The sequence below is a fragment of the Alexandromys fortis genome, unplaced genomic scaffold (genome assembly GCF_014885135.2).
Source record: "Alexandromys fortis isolate MF-2015 unplaced genomic scaffold, M_Fortis_MF-2015_v1.1 scaffold_15, whole genome shotgun sequence".
NCBI classification, from domain to species: domain Eukaryota; kingdom Metazoa; phylum Chordata; class Mammalia; order Rodentia; family Cricetidae; genus Alexandromys; species Alexandromys fortis.
This window is the reverse complement of record NW_026067911.1, coordinates 3,565,858-3,584,560: the sequence shown is the minus strand read 5'-3', so window position 1 is coordinate 3,584,560 and position 18,703 is coordinate 3,565,858. Positions and strand designations below refer to the sequence as shown.

General features: G+C 48.0%; 1 pseudogene; it reads right to left on the bottom strand.

The window, feature by feature from the left end:
- The window catches only part of LOC126499205 (uncharacterized), a 19,024-nt pseudogene extending 1,296 nt beyond the window's left edge, over positions 1–17,728 (bottom strand).
- Between the last annotated feature and the right edge of the window lie 975 nt (positions 17,729–18,703).

The following is an 18,703-nucleotide window of genomic DNA, read 5'->3' as shown; positions in this document are numbered from 1 at the left end:
TGGGCAGGAAGGAACACAACGGTACAGCCACACTACACACCCCATGGGCAGGAAGGAACACAACGGTACACCCACACTACACACCCCATGGGCAGCTATGAACACAACGGTACACCCACACTACACACCCCATGGGCAGGAAGGAACACAACGGTACACCCACACTACACACCCATGGGCAGCTATGAAGGAGAAAGAGGTGCAGAAGCACACACGGGCTGAGTGTAGCCAGACCTTGAACTGCCTTGAACCCCAGTGTGACCAAGCTGCAATCCCTGACACCTGCTCTTCAGTCTTCTTCACCTCTGTTTTGGGAGCCCAAAAGACAGCTTCTTCAAAGGTTCTGTATGGACATTCACCTGGAAAGTCACGAGACTAGTCAGGAGGGAGCTTCCAGCAACCTGGGCTACGATGAGGAAGAAACATCAGTATACCCGGTAGATACCAATGATCTTAGCTCTCACTGGGTGCAAGGCTAGCCTGAGCTACAAAGCAAGACTTTGGGGAAGAGGGACAGAGACAGTATTTCATCTTAGAATGAGAGAAGAGGCATTGTTTGCTGAGACATGCCTGATAATCCTAGCACTTGGGAGGCAGAAGCTGGGGGATCACCATTTAAGATCAGCCTGGTCTATAATAAAGAGACACTGGCTCAGAAAACCAAACAAGGCCATCAGTAGTTCACACCGATGACACTTCTTACTCAGGTATTGGTGCCAAAGCTTTCAGTTAAATTTCACTTCATTGCTGTTACCTGATGTGTGGCTTTTCCTAAACTACAACATTTGTCCACTTCAGGGAGAGCACCAGGAGACTGTAAGAGTATGAGGGTATGGGAACAAGCAGTTCCCTGGGACAGTCTTTTCTTCTCAACAGCCGTTCACTGTTTGTATGACCCTGAGTCTTGTAAGTCTCAGAGATTTCTAAGTCTTTGGAGGTTCCTGCCCTCTGGGGGGGGGATACTTTCATTCAGAGGAAGCATGTGCACAGTGCCCTCTCTAAAAGGTGCCCACTGTTAGTGCTTTCCTTTAAGGAAGAAAGTTCTCAATGGAACAAGAATGTTCCTTTTCCATAGTCTGTCGCCTGCCAGGAAAGGCAGCTCCCATCGGTGAGCACGCATGCTTTTCTAGTTGTAGGCATGGCTAGGATGGGTTTCTCTCCTCTCCGACAATATTCCCTTCTAGCAAATATTAGTAACACTGATGTGGATGGCTCAAAAGCCTCCCCCCTTAGCTCCACTTCCTAGGGTACCCTGCTCTCTGATGCACACGGTACAACTTTAAGACAATTCTGAAGCCATTTCTGAGCCCTCTCAGAACTTCCCCTTCTCCCCTGGGAATCAAGGACATAACAGCTATACGTGCACCTTCTGAGATGTTGGGAACTTTCCATCTCCCTGAACAGGGGCAAGATAACCCTTAGGTGTTGACTCAGTTACTGATGTTTTGACTTAGTCCCTGGTAAAGGGGCAAAGTGACCCTCAGATGTTTCCCCTTACCTCATGTGATCTGACAACCACTCTCCAGCCAATTATTGGTAATAGCCCTTTTGAATAAGCCAATCATAATAGTTAAAAACAGACACCCCTTGGGGCTGGAGAGATGGCTCAGTGGTTAAGAGCATGGCCTGCTCTTCTAAAGGTCCTGAGTTCAATTCCCAGCAACCACATGGTGGCTCACAACTATCTGTAATGAGGTCTGGTGCCCTCTTCTGGCCTGCAGACATACACACAGACAGAATATTGTATACATAATAAATAAATAAATATTAAAAAAGAAAAAAAAAGAATAGACACCCCTTTCTTCTGTGGTTTTTCCCTTTAAAAGTAGCCTGTACCAGCTATTCAGGGTCTTTTTAGCATCCCTTATGCTGAAAGACCCTGTCATGACAGAATTAATAAAATCCTCATGCTTTTACATCAGCTGTGATATGAGAGATGGTCTCTTGGGGCGACTCTTCCTCCTTGGTGATTGGACGCTAGGATCCAACAACACTACACACACCTACATGTGTAACTGGACACGCTTCCTTCTCCCTGGGAAGTGTGAACTATTCCTGATAGAGAACCAAAAACTGACCAAGGAAACAAGTCTATCCAAGTGCAGCTTAGTGAACCAGGGAGTTTGTAAGGCTTACAGACGCATGGGTAAGAGGCCATTTCCAGGAGCATGTGGTTAAAAAAGCTGATGTATCAATGAAAATGCCCATCCCTGTGTGGGTGATGAGCTCATAAAAGCTACATTGACGGATTCCTCCAGTAACCTTCCACCTCCTGTACACTCTGCCCGCTCACCCAGAGAATTGCAGCTGGAAGGAAGGAACAAGCAATGGGTGGAAGCCCAGGGAAAGGTCCTGACCCTTCCCCTTCTCCTATACTAACCTAGAAAGCACTATATTAGCTTGCTTATTTTGTTGCCGTGGCAACAGGGCCAACTTTCCCTATAAGTCACTACAGTAATCTCTGCTCATGAAAACCTGCTGGAAGCAAAGACCTGTATTTCCTTATAGCCATCTTAGTCTCAAATTAAGTAAGCTCTTCAGAAGCTTCTGTAGGGCAAGTTCTGGCCCAGGGCATCCCTTACCTCCCTGTGAGTTAAGATCCCCTGCAGACCTGAGGATCCCAGGCACCAGAAGTAATTCTCATTCCTCTTGTTAGTAAATATTTACAGACTCTCAGCACTTCCTTATTTCTTCCCATCAGCTAGGGAAGTCCCCATTCCTGACATTCCAGTTAGATCAATGACATTCCTGCATCCCCCCCCCCCCCCCCCCCCCCCCCCCCCCCCCCCCCCCCCGCCCCATCCCCTGCCTTTTGCTTTATCATGCTCCTGAGAAAAAGATAAAGTTGGCAGCTTGATCAGACTACAGACTTGCTGTGTCTCTTGTCCCTTTCATTCCTCTTCCCTCCAGGGCTCAGGATCTCCGTTTGTGTCCGCTGGTCAGGACATAAAACCAATGGTCATGCCACTGCAGACAAAACAACTCAGTAGAACAGCATATATACCATTCTAGCCTGAACTTGAGATGGTTAATTCTTATTGTTGAGCTGATTCAATTAATAAACACTAAGAGTCATCAAACACATCTCTACAAATGTCAGTGATGGTGTTTCCAGAGACAGTATGACAGGACTCTGCCCTGATCAGTGATTGATCTCTTGACAGATTCACAGTACAGTGGCATTATGGGAAGACAGGGAAAGGTAGGAGGGGCCTAGGTGTAGGAATAAGTCCCTAGGAACAAGTCCTTGAGGCCTTTTTCTTGCCTTGGCCCCTCCCTGTATCTCATTTTTTTGCTTCTTGTCCGCCATGACTTGAGAACCTCCTCATGTTCCCATCACAGTGATGTCCTGTGTAAGACCCAGTGACTGAGGTTAACCCCACAGAACCCACAAACCACAAGAAATCTCTCCTCATTCAAATTGTTCTGCCGGGTATTTTTTCACAGTGGAAAGTAGCTCATTCAGCTCGACCTTGAGAACAGCTGGGTGAGAAAGGGTCACCCTATTCACTGTTGTCAGCGTAGCATTCAAGAGCAATTCTGAAACTTACGAATTCACAGCTGCCTTGGAAAACCACAATAACAGACAGAAATGAACACAGACATTTTCAAAAGGAAAGTGGGAGAGTAAAAGGTGTGCACCGTTGCAAAATAAAAAAGATGGATGTCGTGGTCAGTGCTGTTCTTCTGCCCGAGAAGCCGGTCATTCCACAAGCAGAAATGTAAGTCTCCTACCCTGTGGGACCCGGAAGCATTTCAAACTCAACTTTGAAGAATCTGGGAGACTCCCTCTATTGAACGGTTCTCACTCTTACCAGACAAAAAGCCTCAAGGTAGAACAGCAACACAGGAGTCATCAGAGACCAGCAAGAGACAAAGTAAGCTTTGTAGATCCGTGAACCACCCCAAAGACAGCACTCCTACAGCGTGCAGGTCCAGCAATGTGTTGAAGACGTAAGCCTTACTCCCATCCAGTCAGGTCTCGGCTCTTCAACAGTTAATAGAACCTAAAGGCAGAACTACACTCTACTCCTGAGCTAAAAGAAATATTTTTTTCCTTTCATATTTGTCTAAAGTCTGCAACTGTGATCATTCACCAGCCACTGTGGTGTAGGAGGTCCATTTGTATCTGTGTTGCTTTCATTGGTTGAATAAAGAAACTGCCTTGGCCTTTTGATAGGGCAGGAACTTAGGTAGGTGAAGAAGACAGAACTGGATGCTGGGAAGAAGGGTAGTGTGGCAGACGCCATGAATCTCCAGCCTGAGACGGACATAGGTTAGAATCTTGCAGGTGAGCCACAGTCACGTGGTGACATACAGATTATGAGAAATGGATTGAATCAAGATGTGAGAGGCCAGAGATAATGGGCCAGGCAGTAATTTAATTAATACAATTTCTGTGTGATTATTTCGGGTATAAGCTAGCCGGGCGCCAAGAACACAGCCCGCCGCTCATCCTACTACACAATAGAATTTCTGGACTAGTGGTGTGACTTTAAAAGGATGTGAAAGATCAAGATAAGCGTCAACTCTCATCATGCCTGGTTTCCAAACTAAGCACTTACAGTTAATTACAAAACCCAAGAATTTATGCTTTGTTATCCAACTGCACTGTGCCTCATCTTCTAGAAAGCTCATATGGTCATGAGGGCTCCTGGCCACACCCCTCACCTGCGTTTTGATTTAGCCGGAGTATCTAGGCTGGACTGCAAAGACCCATGTGTAGTGCAATGTTTTTCTCTTTTGGCTTTTTGAGGGGCACACTACCCAGCTCTCAAACAAACCATACATGGAGTCTTACTCTTTCTTAAAATCATCTAGTCTTAGCTTAGCTTGTTCCTTGCCAGTTTTTCTTAAATTATCCTGACTACCTTTTGCCCCTAAGCTTTTTCCTTTTTGTGCTTCTGTGTATCTTGTTTCACTCTTACTCCATGGCTGCCTGGGAGGCTGACCCCCAGCCTCCTCTGCTCCTGTTCTCTCCTTCCTCTTCTTCCTTGTTTCTCCTATTTATTCTCTCAGCCTGCCAGCCCCTCCTATCCTTGCTCCTGCCTCACTATTGGCCATTCAGCTCTTTATTAGACCATCAGGTGTTTTAGACAGGCAAAGTATCACAGCTTCCCAGAGCTAAACTAATGCAGCACACGTTAAAATAATATTCCCAACACCATGTTTGAAAAGCCATGTCCCCGATGGCTCAGGTATGCTTAGCTCCTAATGCCGTGAGTTCATACCTACCTTTCTGTCATCATGAGAACACTTTGATCAGAAGCAATTGGGGGCAGAAAAGGTTTATTTCACTTCCTGGGCCCAGTAGTAATGCCTTTAATCCCAGCACTCAGGAGGCAGAGGCAAGCCGATCTCTGTGAGTTTGAGGCCAGCCTAGTCTATAAGAGCTAGTGCCAGGACAGGTCCCAAACCTACAGAGAAACCCTGTCTCGAAAAAAAAAAAAAAAAAAAGTAAAGGCAGAGAAATTTCTAAGAGAACAGTCTAAGAGCCAGATTAGTTCAAATACACAAAAAGAACATTTATAAAAGTAAAATAAAACTGAACATATTGATTAATGTTTTTAAGTTGACTTTGCAAAAAAATTTTAGTCAAGCTTAAGTCCTCACAGGCTTTTCACCAGTGCCCTACACTGATAACAACTGATAAGCTGATGTCAGCCATAGTCAGGATGCCCTCTCTCAAGTGACCTAGGCTTACTCAGTTTAACCGGCTTTGCATACCTGCCTTCCTCTGCTTCTGTTAATTCCTTCCTCAAAACCCTGCAAAAGTATCAAGAATTCAAACAATGTTGTGATACAAGGAGCCAGACAGGAAGAGAAATTTTTAGAGACTAAATGGAGAGAGAACCAGGTTAAATCTCGCCCCACCCCACCCCATACCCCCCTAAAAAACACAGAAAAAGACAGAAATCCTGCTTTAGTGTTAGCTGCAGTATAAAAATTGAAAGTAGACTAATGTCAAAAAATAGGAGATTGGTTGAATAAATCAAAGCCTATAAAGGTAATATTACATTGTATACTAACTGAATGCAGTGTTTCAAGCCAGGAATGGTAGCACACAAGCGTAATACCAGCACTCAGAAGGCTGAGGCAGGGTGAGCCCCATGGGTCTGGGGCCAGCCTAGGGTACACAGTGAGTTCTAGGCCAGCCTGGACCCAAACAAGCAAAAGTGTTTAGGGAACTGACCACGCAAACGGAGCATCACAATGGGTTAGCTCACAGTTCTCTTAGTGGCATACGTAGTGGAAATGTTTGGCAGGGGAGGTGTCTGCCCTCTGCAAAGGTGGAGTGCTGTGGTCGTTCTGTACACTGTAAATATTTGTCTTGGGTTGGTTTAATAGAAAGCTGAATGACCAAAGTTAGGCAGGATTTCTGGAGCAGAGAGGACGCTGGAAAGAGGAAGGACAGAGATGGGGAGAGTCGCCAGCCTGGGCTCGAAGGAAGCAGGAAAGCAGCATGGGCAATCTAGGGTAAAGGGGGAAAAGTCACAAGGCAGAAAGTCAACTAGTAGAAATGCGTTCATTTAAGTTATAAGAGCTAGTTAGAAATAAGCCTAAGCTATTGGCAGAGCTTTCATGATTAATAAAGTCACTGTATGATTACTTGGGAGCTGGATGGTGGGACGGGAAAATCCACCTACAGGGGAGATGGACACTTTCCTATTCCCCTGCTAAGGGAGATATAAGCCACGAGAGAGCAGGTAAAGCAAGCACACAAATACACAGAAAGACGGAGATGCACACGGGGCGAAGGACCTCAGTACCCAAGGGATGCCGTGCACACATACAGGCACAGACACACACACACACACACACACACACGATAGCAAACACATGATTGCCACCCACAGCAGAGGCAGCCAGGCCGGGGTGCGGGTGGCTGATTTTAGAGGGAATTTGTGAAGGTGAGCACAAACAGTGAGCCAGGACGAAGGAGCAGCGGGGAGTCTACCCTGAGACCCACAAGTGGAGTCCCCACCCTCAGTCCAGCTTCCAGGCTTGCCCCTTTGGCAGCAAAGCTGAGCGCAGAAAGTTTGCCACGCTGTGGCCCCAGCTCAGTTAAGAAAGTGACGTCAAATGAGTCCACACTGGAAGGGGTTCTGCCAAATGGCAGAGAGCCTACATCCCCAGCAAGGTGCATGACCTGAATTCTTTCATCTACTTACCTGGAGATGTGGGCCAGTAGGGCAGAAATCCTTATTTCTTGTGAAACCCCTTGCCCTTGATATTCTCGTTCCCCTATAATAGTGTAGGACCTACTAAAACACATCTGGCTACCCACCTCAGTCCTAGGCCTCTGGCCTGTGACTTCCCAGTAAGAAGACTTTCTATTATTATTTTTTTTTAACAACAGGGTCTCACACACTCTAGGCTGGCCTCAGATTTGCTGTGCAGCTGAGGAAGGCCTTGAATGGCAGAGAGCCTACATCCCCAGCAAGGTGCATGACCTGAATTCTTTCATCTACTTACCTGGAGATGTGGGCCTTGAATGGCAGAGATCTCATCCTCTGCCATCCCAAGTGTTGAGAACACAGGTGTATGCTGGCACACGTGATGTCTGCAGTTCCAGAGATCAAACTCGGGGTTTTGTGCAGGCCAGGGAAGCCCTCTACTTAGTTGGTTACATCCCTAGCCCCTCCCTAGAGTCTCATGCAGGTGTGTCACGTATCTGGATCATATTTGCCCCCGATGCCCTCTCTCGCCTCCACTCAGGCTGGTCCTTCTTCCTCTTCCCAAATAATTTCCTTTTCATTTTATGTTTTATAGAGATAGGTAGGTAGGTAAACAGTAGGCATAGATAGACAGACAGACAGACAGATAGATAGACAGACATAGAGAGAGGATAGATGATTTATAGATGAAGGGATGGATGGATGGATGGATGGATGGATGGATGGATGGATGGACGACTGCTGATAGATTGATGGTTGGGGGCTAGAAGGCTGGATTGAGATGGGTAAATGTAGTACATATAGATGTTTATCTTCATGGTTAAACAAAAATCCATCAAATACACACACCACATAATCCGATCAGCTACTGATAGACACCTAGGCTGATTCCGGTACCCACGAGTGCGGGAGTCTTTCAAACTGTGCTTTTGTGCAGGAATTAACTCTTCTTAAATTGACCTATTCCTCAAAGTGTTGTTGTTGTTGTTGTTGTTTCAAAGTCCTGTCCTGGGCGAGCAAATGCATTGCTAATGTAACAGGCGGGTGAAGGGTGGCAAGAAAACAGTCACATAAGGAGCACCATGATAGATACTAAAAGCTCAGGCCTCCGAATTCCTTGACAGTAGCATGTAAAAACATTCTGGAAGTACACAGGAGAAGCTGGACAGGGCCCGCGGACTATACTGACAATGCCGGTCACTTCTCAGAAAGGCAAACCTGGCTGATGAGATGGGAGTCTGTGGGAAGCGTTGTAAACACCTGAAAGTGGAAACATGTGTGTTTATTGAGCAGTGGGAAATCCCTCAGTCTGGGAAAACCCTGCACAGCACACAAACATGCTTTGAAAGAAAGGATGCGCTCACTGTGGACGTGCTCCGCTGTGCTCTCATAGACATGGAGAAACTGGGTGGACACTAACTAAGCCTGAACCTACACTGAAAGCCCAGGAGTTGCTCACTTCCGACCACAATAATACCACGCCATTGGGCAGAAGCCTGCAAGTCATGAGCAGATTGACTTCCTTGAGTCCAGTCACTTGGCACCAGAGGGTGGGCTTCAATTTCTCCAGGGAACGGTGCAGACAGTGTTGATATGGTAGGGAACCTCACATTCCCCTGGTGAGCTCTAAACGTACACATTCTAACGATCTTCCATTGAAATGGAATTCATTCAAGATTTCGGAGTCCCCTTACGTGGGAAGTTCTCCAACAAACACTGTTTGTTGCATCCTTAACACCACTCTTTGCAGCTCACTTGACACTTACTTAGTGCCTTGCAAGTGTCAGCGAGTAAACCAAACTGTAAACTAAGAGCTAACTGTACTTCAAATAGGACAAAATATTCGCTCAAGTGCTCCGTTAATTTACTCAATTAGAAACTGCACTACGCATTTGATTCCGCTCCCTGACGGCGAAGCCATGATTGGGGGGATTACATTAAAGCCAGTGGCACACACTCCATAGGCATGTCAGTCGCCCTAAACCTTGGGGAACAATTAGTCCCTAGACATCCGGGGACACAGCAGAGTGATTAAGTTGAACTTCCTAAGGAAAACTTTCTGTTTTGCTTCACATCTCCAGGTCATTCGTTGCAGCTGGGACTAAGTGTGAGAATTTTAATATAGCCACAAATCACCGGAGTTCTTCGATAAAGACAGGTTCTACAGGAAGGCCTGCAGCCACTGCATAAGTTCCGGGGTGGTGGAGTATCTTTCCAGAGTCCTCACACAAGAACCTAGGAAGGAGGGGTTAGAGAGATGGCTCAGCAGTTTAGAGCACAGCCAGACAGCCATAGTTCTCCATGGGATCTGATGCCGCCTTCTGGCCACCAAGGGTACTTACAAATGTGCCTGGTGCACAGAAATGAATCGAGTCTTTTACAGAAAGAATAAGGGACCTCCGGTGGTGGTGCACACCTTTAATCCCAGCACTTGGGAGGAAAAGGCAGGCAGATCTCTGAGTCTACAGCCAGCTTGGTCTACAGAGTGAGTTCCAGAACAGTCAGGGCTGTCTCAAAAAACATGACTTTTTTCTCTAATATTTAAAGTAACTTATTTATTGAATCTTTGGGGATTTCACATCATACACCCTAAGTCTGCTCACCTCCTAGTCCCCTCCACCCACGCCATCAGGGTCAGTTCTCCCTCGCCTGTGGTGTTTGTGTATGGGGGGGGGCATCCCTCCTGAGTTCAGGGGGAGGGAAGGCTAGCTCTCCCATGAGGGTTGGGGCCAGCTCTCTTGCTGCGGGGTCCAGCAAGGGGCGGGCCCAGCTCAGCATAGCCCTCTGATTGTATCACACATGGTTCCTGTGGTCCCGAGGTGACAGAGGTCACAGACATCCACAGATTCCAGGTGCAGCAGGACCACAAACCCAGACCTGCCCGTTGACAGCAGCTAGAAGCCAAATGAACGAGAAAGATTCTCATCTGCAGCCCAGTTGGTGGAGCCCTTGACTAATAGGCTGAGTCTCCAGTCTGACCCTTAACACCAGGCATGCGGCACACCCTTGTAAACCCAGCACCCAGAAAGTGGAGGCAGGCAGATCGTGAATTCAGGGTCATCCACAGTTGTATAGGGACTTTGAGGAAAGCCTGGGCTACATGAGACCCTGTCTCAAAAGGGGGAAACTGGAAAGGAGTAAAAACGTATCCTAGATGCATTACAATAGGATGTGCTATGGAATACTGCCTGGCCTCTGCATGTCTGCCGGCAGAGCAGGAGCTACGATGTGTTCAAACAAGGAAGCACAGTAAATAAGGTAAACGGCAATGCTCAACAGAGCAGCCCTCAGCAATCTGTAGGTGGTACAAGTACACACCGACGCACCGAAGTCAACCGGGAGGGGAAGGATGCACAGTGAGCTGCTTCCAAATCTGCAATGTTTTAAAACACACACACACACACACACACACACACACACACACACACAAAGTGAAGTCTTAGGAGAGGGCAGAGCTCTGTGCTGTGTGCACACAGATTCACTTGATTATCCGATTTGCATGTATTGCGTAAGTTTTAATTCTTAATTTATACACACCCTCATAGACTCCTATTCTTAGAGGTGTCATTTCTAACAGCCGAAGGGTAGAAGGAACCTAACTGTCCATTGCTGGGTGAATGGGCAAGCTGCAGGCAGCCTCTACATGCAATGGGACGTTATTCAGTCTTTTTAAGTGAAGGCAGTTTTGACACATAGCTCAGTGCTGAAGAACCTTGTGGACATTGTGTTTAGTGAAATAAGACAGACGGGGGTAGGGAGCCACAGGATCCCACTCACGTAAGACTCCTCCATCGGCCAAATTCATGCAGACAGAAAACAGGACGGTGGCAGCCAGAACCTGGAGGGGTGGCAATGGAAGCTCGCGGAACGGTTTGGGACTGGGACGATGAGAAGTGCTCTGGAGTGGGCTCCTGAGCGTGCACAAGTGAAACAATGAACTGGACGCCACCCAGGTGTACACCAGAAGTGACCAGAGCCATCCGCTCTGTCGCGTGTGTCACACTTTCAAGTTCTTAACTGTAAAAATCACAGTAATTATATGTGCCCGCCAGGAGGGAAATTCCCTAAAGTTTGGGTTATCATGTGAAAGAAAGAAACTGAGAGGGGGCAGGGGGAGAGAGGGAGGGGAGGGAGGGAAGAAGGGAGGGAGGGAGGGTCGGGGGGGAGAGGGAGGGAGCGAGAAAGAGGAGTGGGCGAGAGGAAGAGAAGGAGGGAGGGAGGGACGGAGGGAGGGAGAAAGGGGAGGGGCGGAGCGAGAAAGGGGAGAGGGAGAAAGGGGAGGGGGAGAGGGAGGGGGGAACAGGTCCCGCCACATTTCTGGCTGTTTGCCAAGACTCAGTGGCGCTCACCAAAAGGAAGTGAACCCTGGGGAAGGGCAACATCGTCGGCACTGAACAGACCATCTCCAGAAACTACTCGAGAAACGAGAGACCACACTGCTCTGATCAATGGATGGGGAAAGAGAATTTAGAGGGAATTCAAGATCTGGCTTGTCAAAAGAAAATCAACCAGAAGATACTCCTCCACATCACCCACCCAAAGGAAGGGACGAGGAGGGCTGTGTGCACCCACCTGACACCCTGACTCGGGGACTGACCTTGAGACAGAGCAGGGACGGGTGTCTGCCTGAGCCTTTTCCAAATGTCCCGGATACTCAGCAGAAACTGTTTCCTGAGCTGCAGCTCACTGAGCAGAAACGATTCTGTTCCTGCCCCAAATGCATTACATTTGGGCAACGCTTAGTGTTTGAGCCTAGTTTTCATGCTCAGTCGGCACCGCTCTGCTCTGACGTCATTTTCTTTCTAACTTCCAGCAGTCTCTTTGGAGGCTCTAGGCTGTTTTGTTTTAAAGAAAGTAGACACTCAGAAAGAATTGTATTTGTTTTAAACAAAACAGACATTCAGGATTTCTCCCGCAATGACACTTTAGCGGCTCAGTCAAGGAAAATATTCATGGATAACTCTTAAAAACGCTATGCCTGGATTTGACTTATCTTAAAATAAATCTGAGTTTTGCTTCACTTACTAGTAAAACTCACTTCCTCTGAGTCGTTAACCAAATTCCTGATTTGAAGGTCATCCCAACAGCTACTTGCAATACTGTAAAGGTCCACAAGGTGGCGCTAGAGACCTATGGGCCAAGATTTATAAACTTAAACATCACAGCAAAAGAGCCGCTGTCTAAGCCAGGATTAGAAAAATTAAAAATAAGAAAAAAATAGGCTAATTTAAAAGCCATCTTGCTCTTGTCTGGGGGAAGGCTGCCATCCTAATTACATTTGAAGGTCTAATTACATACGCAAAGACCCAAACACCAAGCTCAAGTTAATGACTTTTTCCCTCTTTCGAAGCAGGTCTACATTCGGAGGCTGTATCACGGGCGCGCCACCTTAAATACATTCCGGTGGGGGGGGGGCTCCCAAGTACACAACCCACGTGTGTTGGGGGTGTTGGTCACATTTGTACTGGGAAGATTTCGTCACGGTCCTGTTAATATTCTCATTGCACTGTAGTAAAATGTCCCTCCTCCTACGTTCTCAAGAGTTTCTGAGTATCCCGCAAACAGGAATAAATCTTCGTGAGTTGAGCTTCAACTCAAAACACACTGTGTGGCCTTCACAATCTCCTATCAGGTCAGCAACATCCCGGGAGCGTTCGCCGCTGCTGCCCTTGCTCTCACAAGCAGCTGTGAAGGACCGACCTGTGCATGGGTTCGGAGTGTGAGCCAATGAAGTGGTCTCAAAGCCTAAAGGAAGAGAAACCGCAATGGTCCTGTGGCTGCGGCGCTGCGGGTGCCCCTCGCCCCAGGTGCCTTTTACGCTCACAGTCTCTTGGAAATGATTTAATTAGTGAGCATGCCTCAAGTCCGTCCCATCTCACACGTTCAATATCATACACCCCCTCATTCGGAGACATCTCTTCAGGCGAACACTAGGATTTTCTGATGCCCTGCACCCCAGTTTAAAAAACCCTAATGGCCATTTTAAAACTCATGATCTGCTTTTCAAATGGGCACTTAAATCCGAAAGCCCACTCCATCTGACCCACTCTGAAGACCGCGCCTCTGCGCTGACTGCATTCCACAGATTGTATCTACAACTGCACATTCTAGGTGAAGCACCCCAAAAAGAGGGATGAGCGCCTGCTCTGGCATGTTTCTTTCAAGAAGCAGTGGTCAACATTCTTCTGGGCTTGTTTTCTTGGATATTAAAGGGTATCAACAAGCCAGGCGGTGGTGGCGCACGCCCTTAATCCCAGGACTCAGGAGGCAGAGGCAGGCGGATCTCTGAGTTCGAGGCCAGCCTGATCTACAAGAGCTGGTTCTAAGACAGGATCCAAAGCTACAGAGAAACCCTGTCTCGAAAAACCAAAGGAAAAAAAAAGGTATTAACAAAACAGAATACACGCCAGTACCACGCTAGCTGGAGGGTGGGTGGGGCAGACAGCTAGGTCAATTCCACAGCAAATCTGAGAACTGGGAATTGGGTGTTTGAAGCCTAGGGAAAGTGTGCGGTAGGCCACGCGCCACCATGAATGGAAAACTCATAGACCTGTTAGCCTGTGTGCTAACCATTTAATACCCGTGATTTCCAACTCATAATCACTTTTGAGACAAGACTCAAAAACCATTTTATTAAACTGAACAAAAAGCCTGTTACAATATCATCAAGCCTTTATCAGAAATCAGTACATACGTGAGAATACACAGCCAAGATGAGCCATCAACGTAAGCAGTAGAAGCTTAAATAACATTCAGACTTCTATATTTAATAGGCAGAAGAAGATAAAACTGAAAGGGCAATTTCAATTTCACAATTCACAGTTGATTGGTTTGAAGCCTGTGACAGATCAGTCAGATCTCCAAACAGAGACTGGCCTACTGCCCGACGGCCTGCTCAGATCTTCAACCCCCGAGTGACAAGCGGAGAGCATCCCAGGGCAAAGCCCCATTTCTCTGGTTCGGACTGGCACTACTCAGCTGCATTCTTAAGAGTAAATCAGCAAAAGCACATTTTTACAGCTCGCCATGGGATTGATCACATGAAGGGTTCCAAACTCTCTCTTGGCTTTCTACTTCATTCCTAGCTTAAGACAACCACTACGCTAAAATGCACCCTTGATACTGAAAGCGAGATCCGCGTTGCTTCCGGATCGAGAGTACGCATCCTAGAGAAGACATGTGGTCTCAGCGGACAGCATACCCCATAAGGCATTTCAAAGACGACACACCAAACCCACGCCAGGTCACTGCGGTTGACTGGGGGACCACAGGTGAGCAGAGTCGACATGAGACTCCTACAAAACGGCACACCGGCTCACAGAGCCTTTGACAGGTATTCAGGTACCAAGAGAAGGCAGAACAATGGCCAGCCACTTCCAAGAGGCTTGTTCCCAAGTATGGATGCTGCCTTTGCCCTAAGGCAGTATCACTCATCCAGACATGCGGAGTCACTGTCTTTAAAAAGAAAAGAAAGGAAGGAAGAATCAGGTAGAGACCGCGTGAGTGGTGAGGGATAACGAACACCACGTCCACAGGGAGGGGCTGCTGGAACACTTACTGTAACAGTGACCATGAACGCCATCTAAAGCAGAAGAATCAGACAGACCCTGCATTGGTGTTCAACAGTGCAGTGAGGGTTTAGCAATTAAACTACGATTATCGCCTGGCATGGTGGTACGTGCCTGTAATCCCAGCACCAAGGGGTGGAGGCGGGAGGATTGGGAATTCAAGGTCATCCCGGCTACACAGTAGATAGAATTAAGTCTAGCCTGGGCTAGATGAACCTTTACAAAAGAAAACCACAACGAATGCCCAAGAATATCTTTGTCAAAAGAATTGTGAAATGTCAAAAAATAAGATTCTAATTCACAAAAATAAACACAGTCCTACTAAGAGCCCCAAAGAAGCATTCGGTTCACTTTGGAAGCCTAAGGTTAATACCCAGAAGCAATCAAGTTTGGGCCCTGAGTTATCTGCCCATCGGTCTCCCTTCAGTTCTGCAGAGCAGGTGAGCACAGGACGGAGACAGGGCAGTTTTCCTCAGTGTGACTGGCTGCAGACAGCCCTAAGGCTCGCCCGCCCCTCAACAGCCGGGACTGTTGTCTTAGCGTTGATTCTGCTACATACAGGATAGGAGGTGAGTGGCCACAGCGCCCAGGGAGGGCTCACAGCTAGTCCCGTCAGGGATGTAGCCTGTGAGGGCCCGGTGACCTGCCGCAGACTTGCTGGAAACTCTACGCAGACTCAAGAACAGAAACAAGGAAGGCTGATGTCACAGGGGAGAACCAGGACCGGTCACCGGCTCACGTGATGACCGACAAGGGCGGCTTTGCTAAGGTATTAGCGGTTAAATGTTACATCCTAGTGCACGACACTGACGGACGGACGGACGGACGGACAGATGGGCACGGTGATGGACTCCTGGGGAGAAATGTGGAAACGCAAATGGGGAGATGTTGGCAGAGGAGGACACCACCCTTAGGTACGCTGCAAACGCTTTCCGCCTTGACAGTAACCGAAATTCCTCATAATAAAACGTTGAGGCCAACACTGCTATTTCTACACAAAAATTAGTTTAGTCATACATTCGAAAGGTTGTAAAGACTCAGGGAATTTGAAGTTTTCGGTTAATCAAAGTAAGAAAACTGTTGCTTTCAAAGGCCTCAAGCTTGCTTGGGAAGGCCCCTCCACCCACCAGATGACCCCGAACTGCTGTCCCAGGCTGTCCTTCAATGCACTTTATGTGCAGATACATAATTCTCTCTGCCCTACAGAAGAGCCAAGCCAGGGCACCATCAGCATAGGAAGTTTTTCTAACCTCAGCATCTCACGCTGAATTCTCTGCATCATCAAACACAGCCCGCCCAGGACTACTGCCAGCCGGGGCGACCAGGACATAGCCCACCTCGGCGTCTACTGCCAGCTGCAGCAACCAGACGTAGCCCGCCCAGGCGACTACTGCCGGCTGCGGCAATCAGGACACAGCCCACCCAAGTGACTACGGCCAACCACGGTAACCAGGTTTCTAGAGAGTGCAGTTTTACCCAATAGCAAATTGAGATTGCACTAAGAAGGTCGGGGAAAGACAAAACAGAACTGACAAGGACCTTTACTATTTCAAGCTATTTTATGGACGGTGGCTCGCTGCATTAATTCTGTCACTTCCAGCCTCTGTGAAATGCTATCGCTTGCTAAAGGCACTCATATTTGGGGCTTAACGGACACAAGGTCACGTGGGACCACAAGCCGGGACGTTTTTGGTAGAGACAGAGAAAGGGAGTTCCATAAAGAATCTCTACAGATAATGGGAAGGGATACCACCACACACCGTTCATAGAAATGTCTCACGAGAAGCTAGTTCCACGGTTAGTGTCCATCCACTCACTCACCCACCACAAAAAGCAACGAAGCATTTTTACATCGTATTAAAAAAAAAAAAAAAAACTCCTAAGAGAGACTTAAAGTAGGAGGGCAAGGTAGAACGTTCCTAAAACACCTGTTCAAACAGCTACATTAAACTTCTGCATACACCAACAGAGTATGCCCCCCCCCCCCGCTCGAAAGACACTCCACTGCTTGGGCACACACCTCACAGCTAGTAAATACTTTCAGCGAAATTCTGACACTTAGCAGAGCCAACCTGCTGTTCCAGAAGCCCTCCAGAGAAAGCCGTGTGTAGCCGCTTCCTGTCTGTCCAGACTCATTTCCCATCACCATCCTTAGATGGCCATGGCCGAGTCCCAGGCGACACAGGATGGAAGAGCCTGCTGTCACAGGACGAAGATGCACCATCTCTTCTCCTCACTTAGACCGCAGGCTGCAGGCTACTCAAAGCTCTGCAGGGCAGCTTTGCGGGACGAGGGGGTCGATTCGCCTCAGATCACAGGAGGGGCCCACGTTCCCCCTCAGCACGGCCCGTCACTCATTGCCAGGGCTTCGAATCTCCTCGCTGACCTCCCAAGCTCACAGTGAACTAAAAGGTAAAGACTTGAGGAGAAAGTTCTCTTCAAGACAAACGGGGTGGAAAAAAAAAAAAAACACGCAAAATTCAGCTTGTGTGAGGCAGGCAGACAACACAACAGGCACGGGTTTGCAAGTAGCAGGACACAGACCGACCCAGACCAGCCAAGTCTTCTGCTCGGGGTGACGTCTAAAAGACCAAAGGGCACGGGCTGGAGCTGGACTTCAAAGCTGATGCCCTCCAAAGGCAGAGGGATCCAGATGGGAAGTGGGCCCTTCCTTTCGGCCTGGGATCTGGGTGTTCTGATGGCCCTCCTAACAAGACACAGTCACGAGAGAGGACAGCAATGCTGCATACGGATGGACCTGAAATCTACCTTGTTCTGGACTAAGGCTGCCTTTGTTTGGACGTCTGTCCGTCCATGACTGTGGCATATCATGAGACAGACGGTTCCTGGGGAAGGGGGGGGGGGTTGTCTCATATAACAGGACAAGGCCTCCCAAAATGAAACCAACAGAGAGCTCACTTAACTGACTCAGACGCCACCACAGCTTGGTCAGACAAGGGATAACTTCCACACCGAGTTCATTTCGCGGGACACTACCATGCAGCCTCGGCCCCACCTACTGCACAGTACAGCCTCAGCCCAGGGAACTTCCAAGGGTTCCGCAGGTCCACACGACCTCTGACAATGACCTTGGCAGTTACTTATCAGCTTCCAGAGTTTAGAAACAAGTTGAGTTTTTGTAGGCAACCTGGCACTGGAGTGTCATAGAACAAGTGCAAAGGAATATAGAAATAACTCTATAAATCTAACATTTCTCTCTAAAAGAAACCATACTTAGGCGTCCCTAACATCCATTAAGGGCACTGGGAGACTAGAAACCTGAATTCACGAGGCTTGATAACACATCAAGCCCTTAAGTCCACTGTTTTTTTTTTTTTTTTGTACTCATAGAGAGTGGGGGGACATACAGGAGGGGGGCATAGAGAGTGGGGGGACATACAGGAGGGGGGCATAGAGAGTGGGGGGACATACAGGAGGGGGGCATAGAGAGTGGGGGGACATACAGGAGGGGGGCATAGAGAGTGGGGGGACATACAGGAGGGGGGCATAGAGAGTGGGGGCACATACAGGAGGGGGGCATAGAGAGTGGGGGGACATACAGGAGGGGGGCATAGAGAGTGGGGGCACATACAGGAGGGGGGCATAGAGAGTGGGGGGACATACAGGAGGGGGGCATAGAGAGTGGGGGCACATATAGGAGAGGGGAATCACAGAAGAGTAGGGTACACACAGGAAAATGAGGGCTGTACAAGAGGATGGGGGTATATAGAAGAGTGGGGGAAGACACATCCTTTGACTTCATTCCCAAAGGAAAATTTCAGAGCAGATGAATGTCACTTTTATAAAATGGAAATCTATACCCAGAATCTTTCAACATTATTCTGAGATAAAGATGAGGTGAAATTCTCTCTGGGGTATCACATAAAACTAGGGGGCAGGAAGCATGTATCTTCAGACACCAACACAGAGATACACAGACACACACCCCTGCAGAGA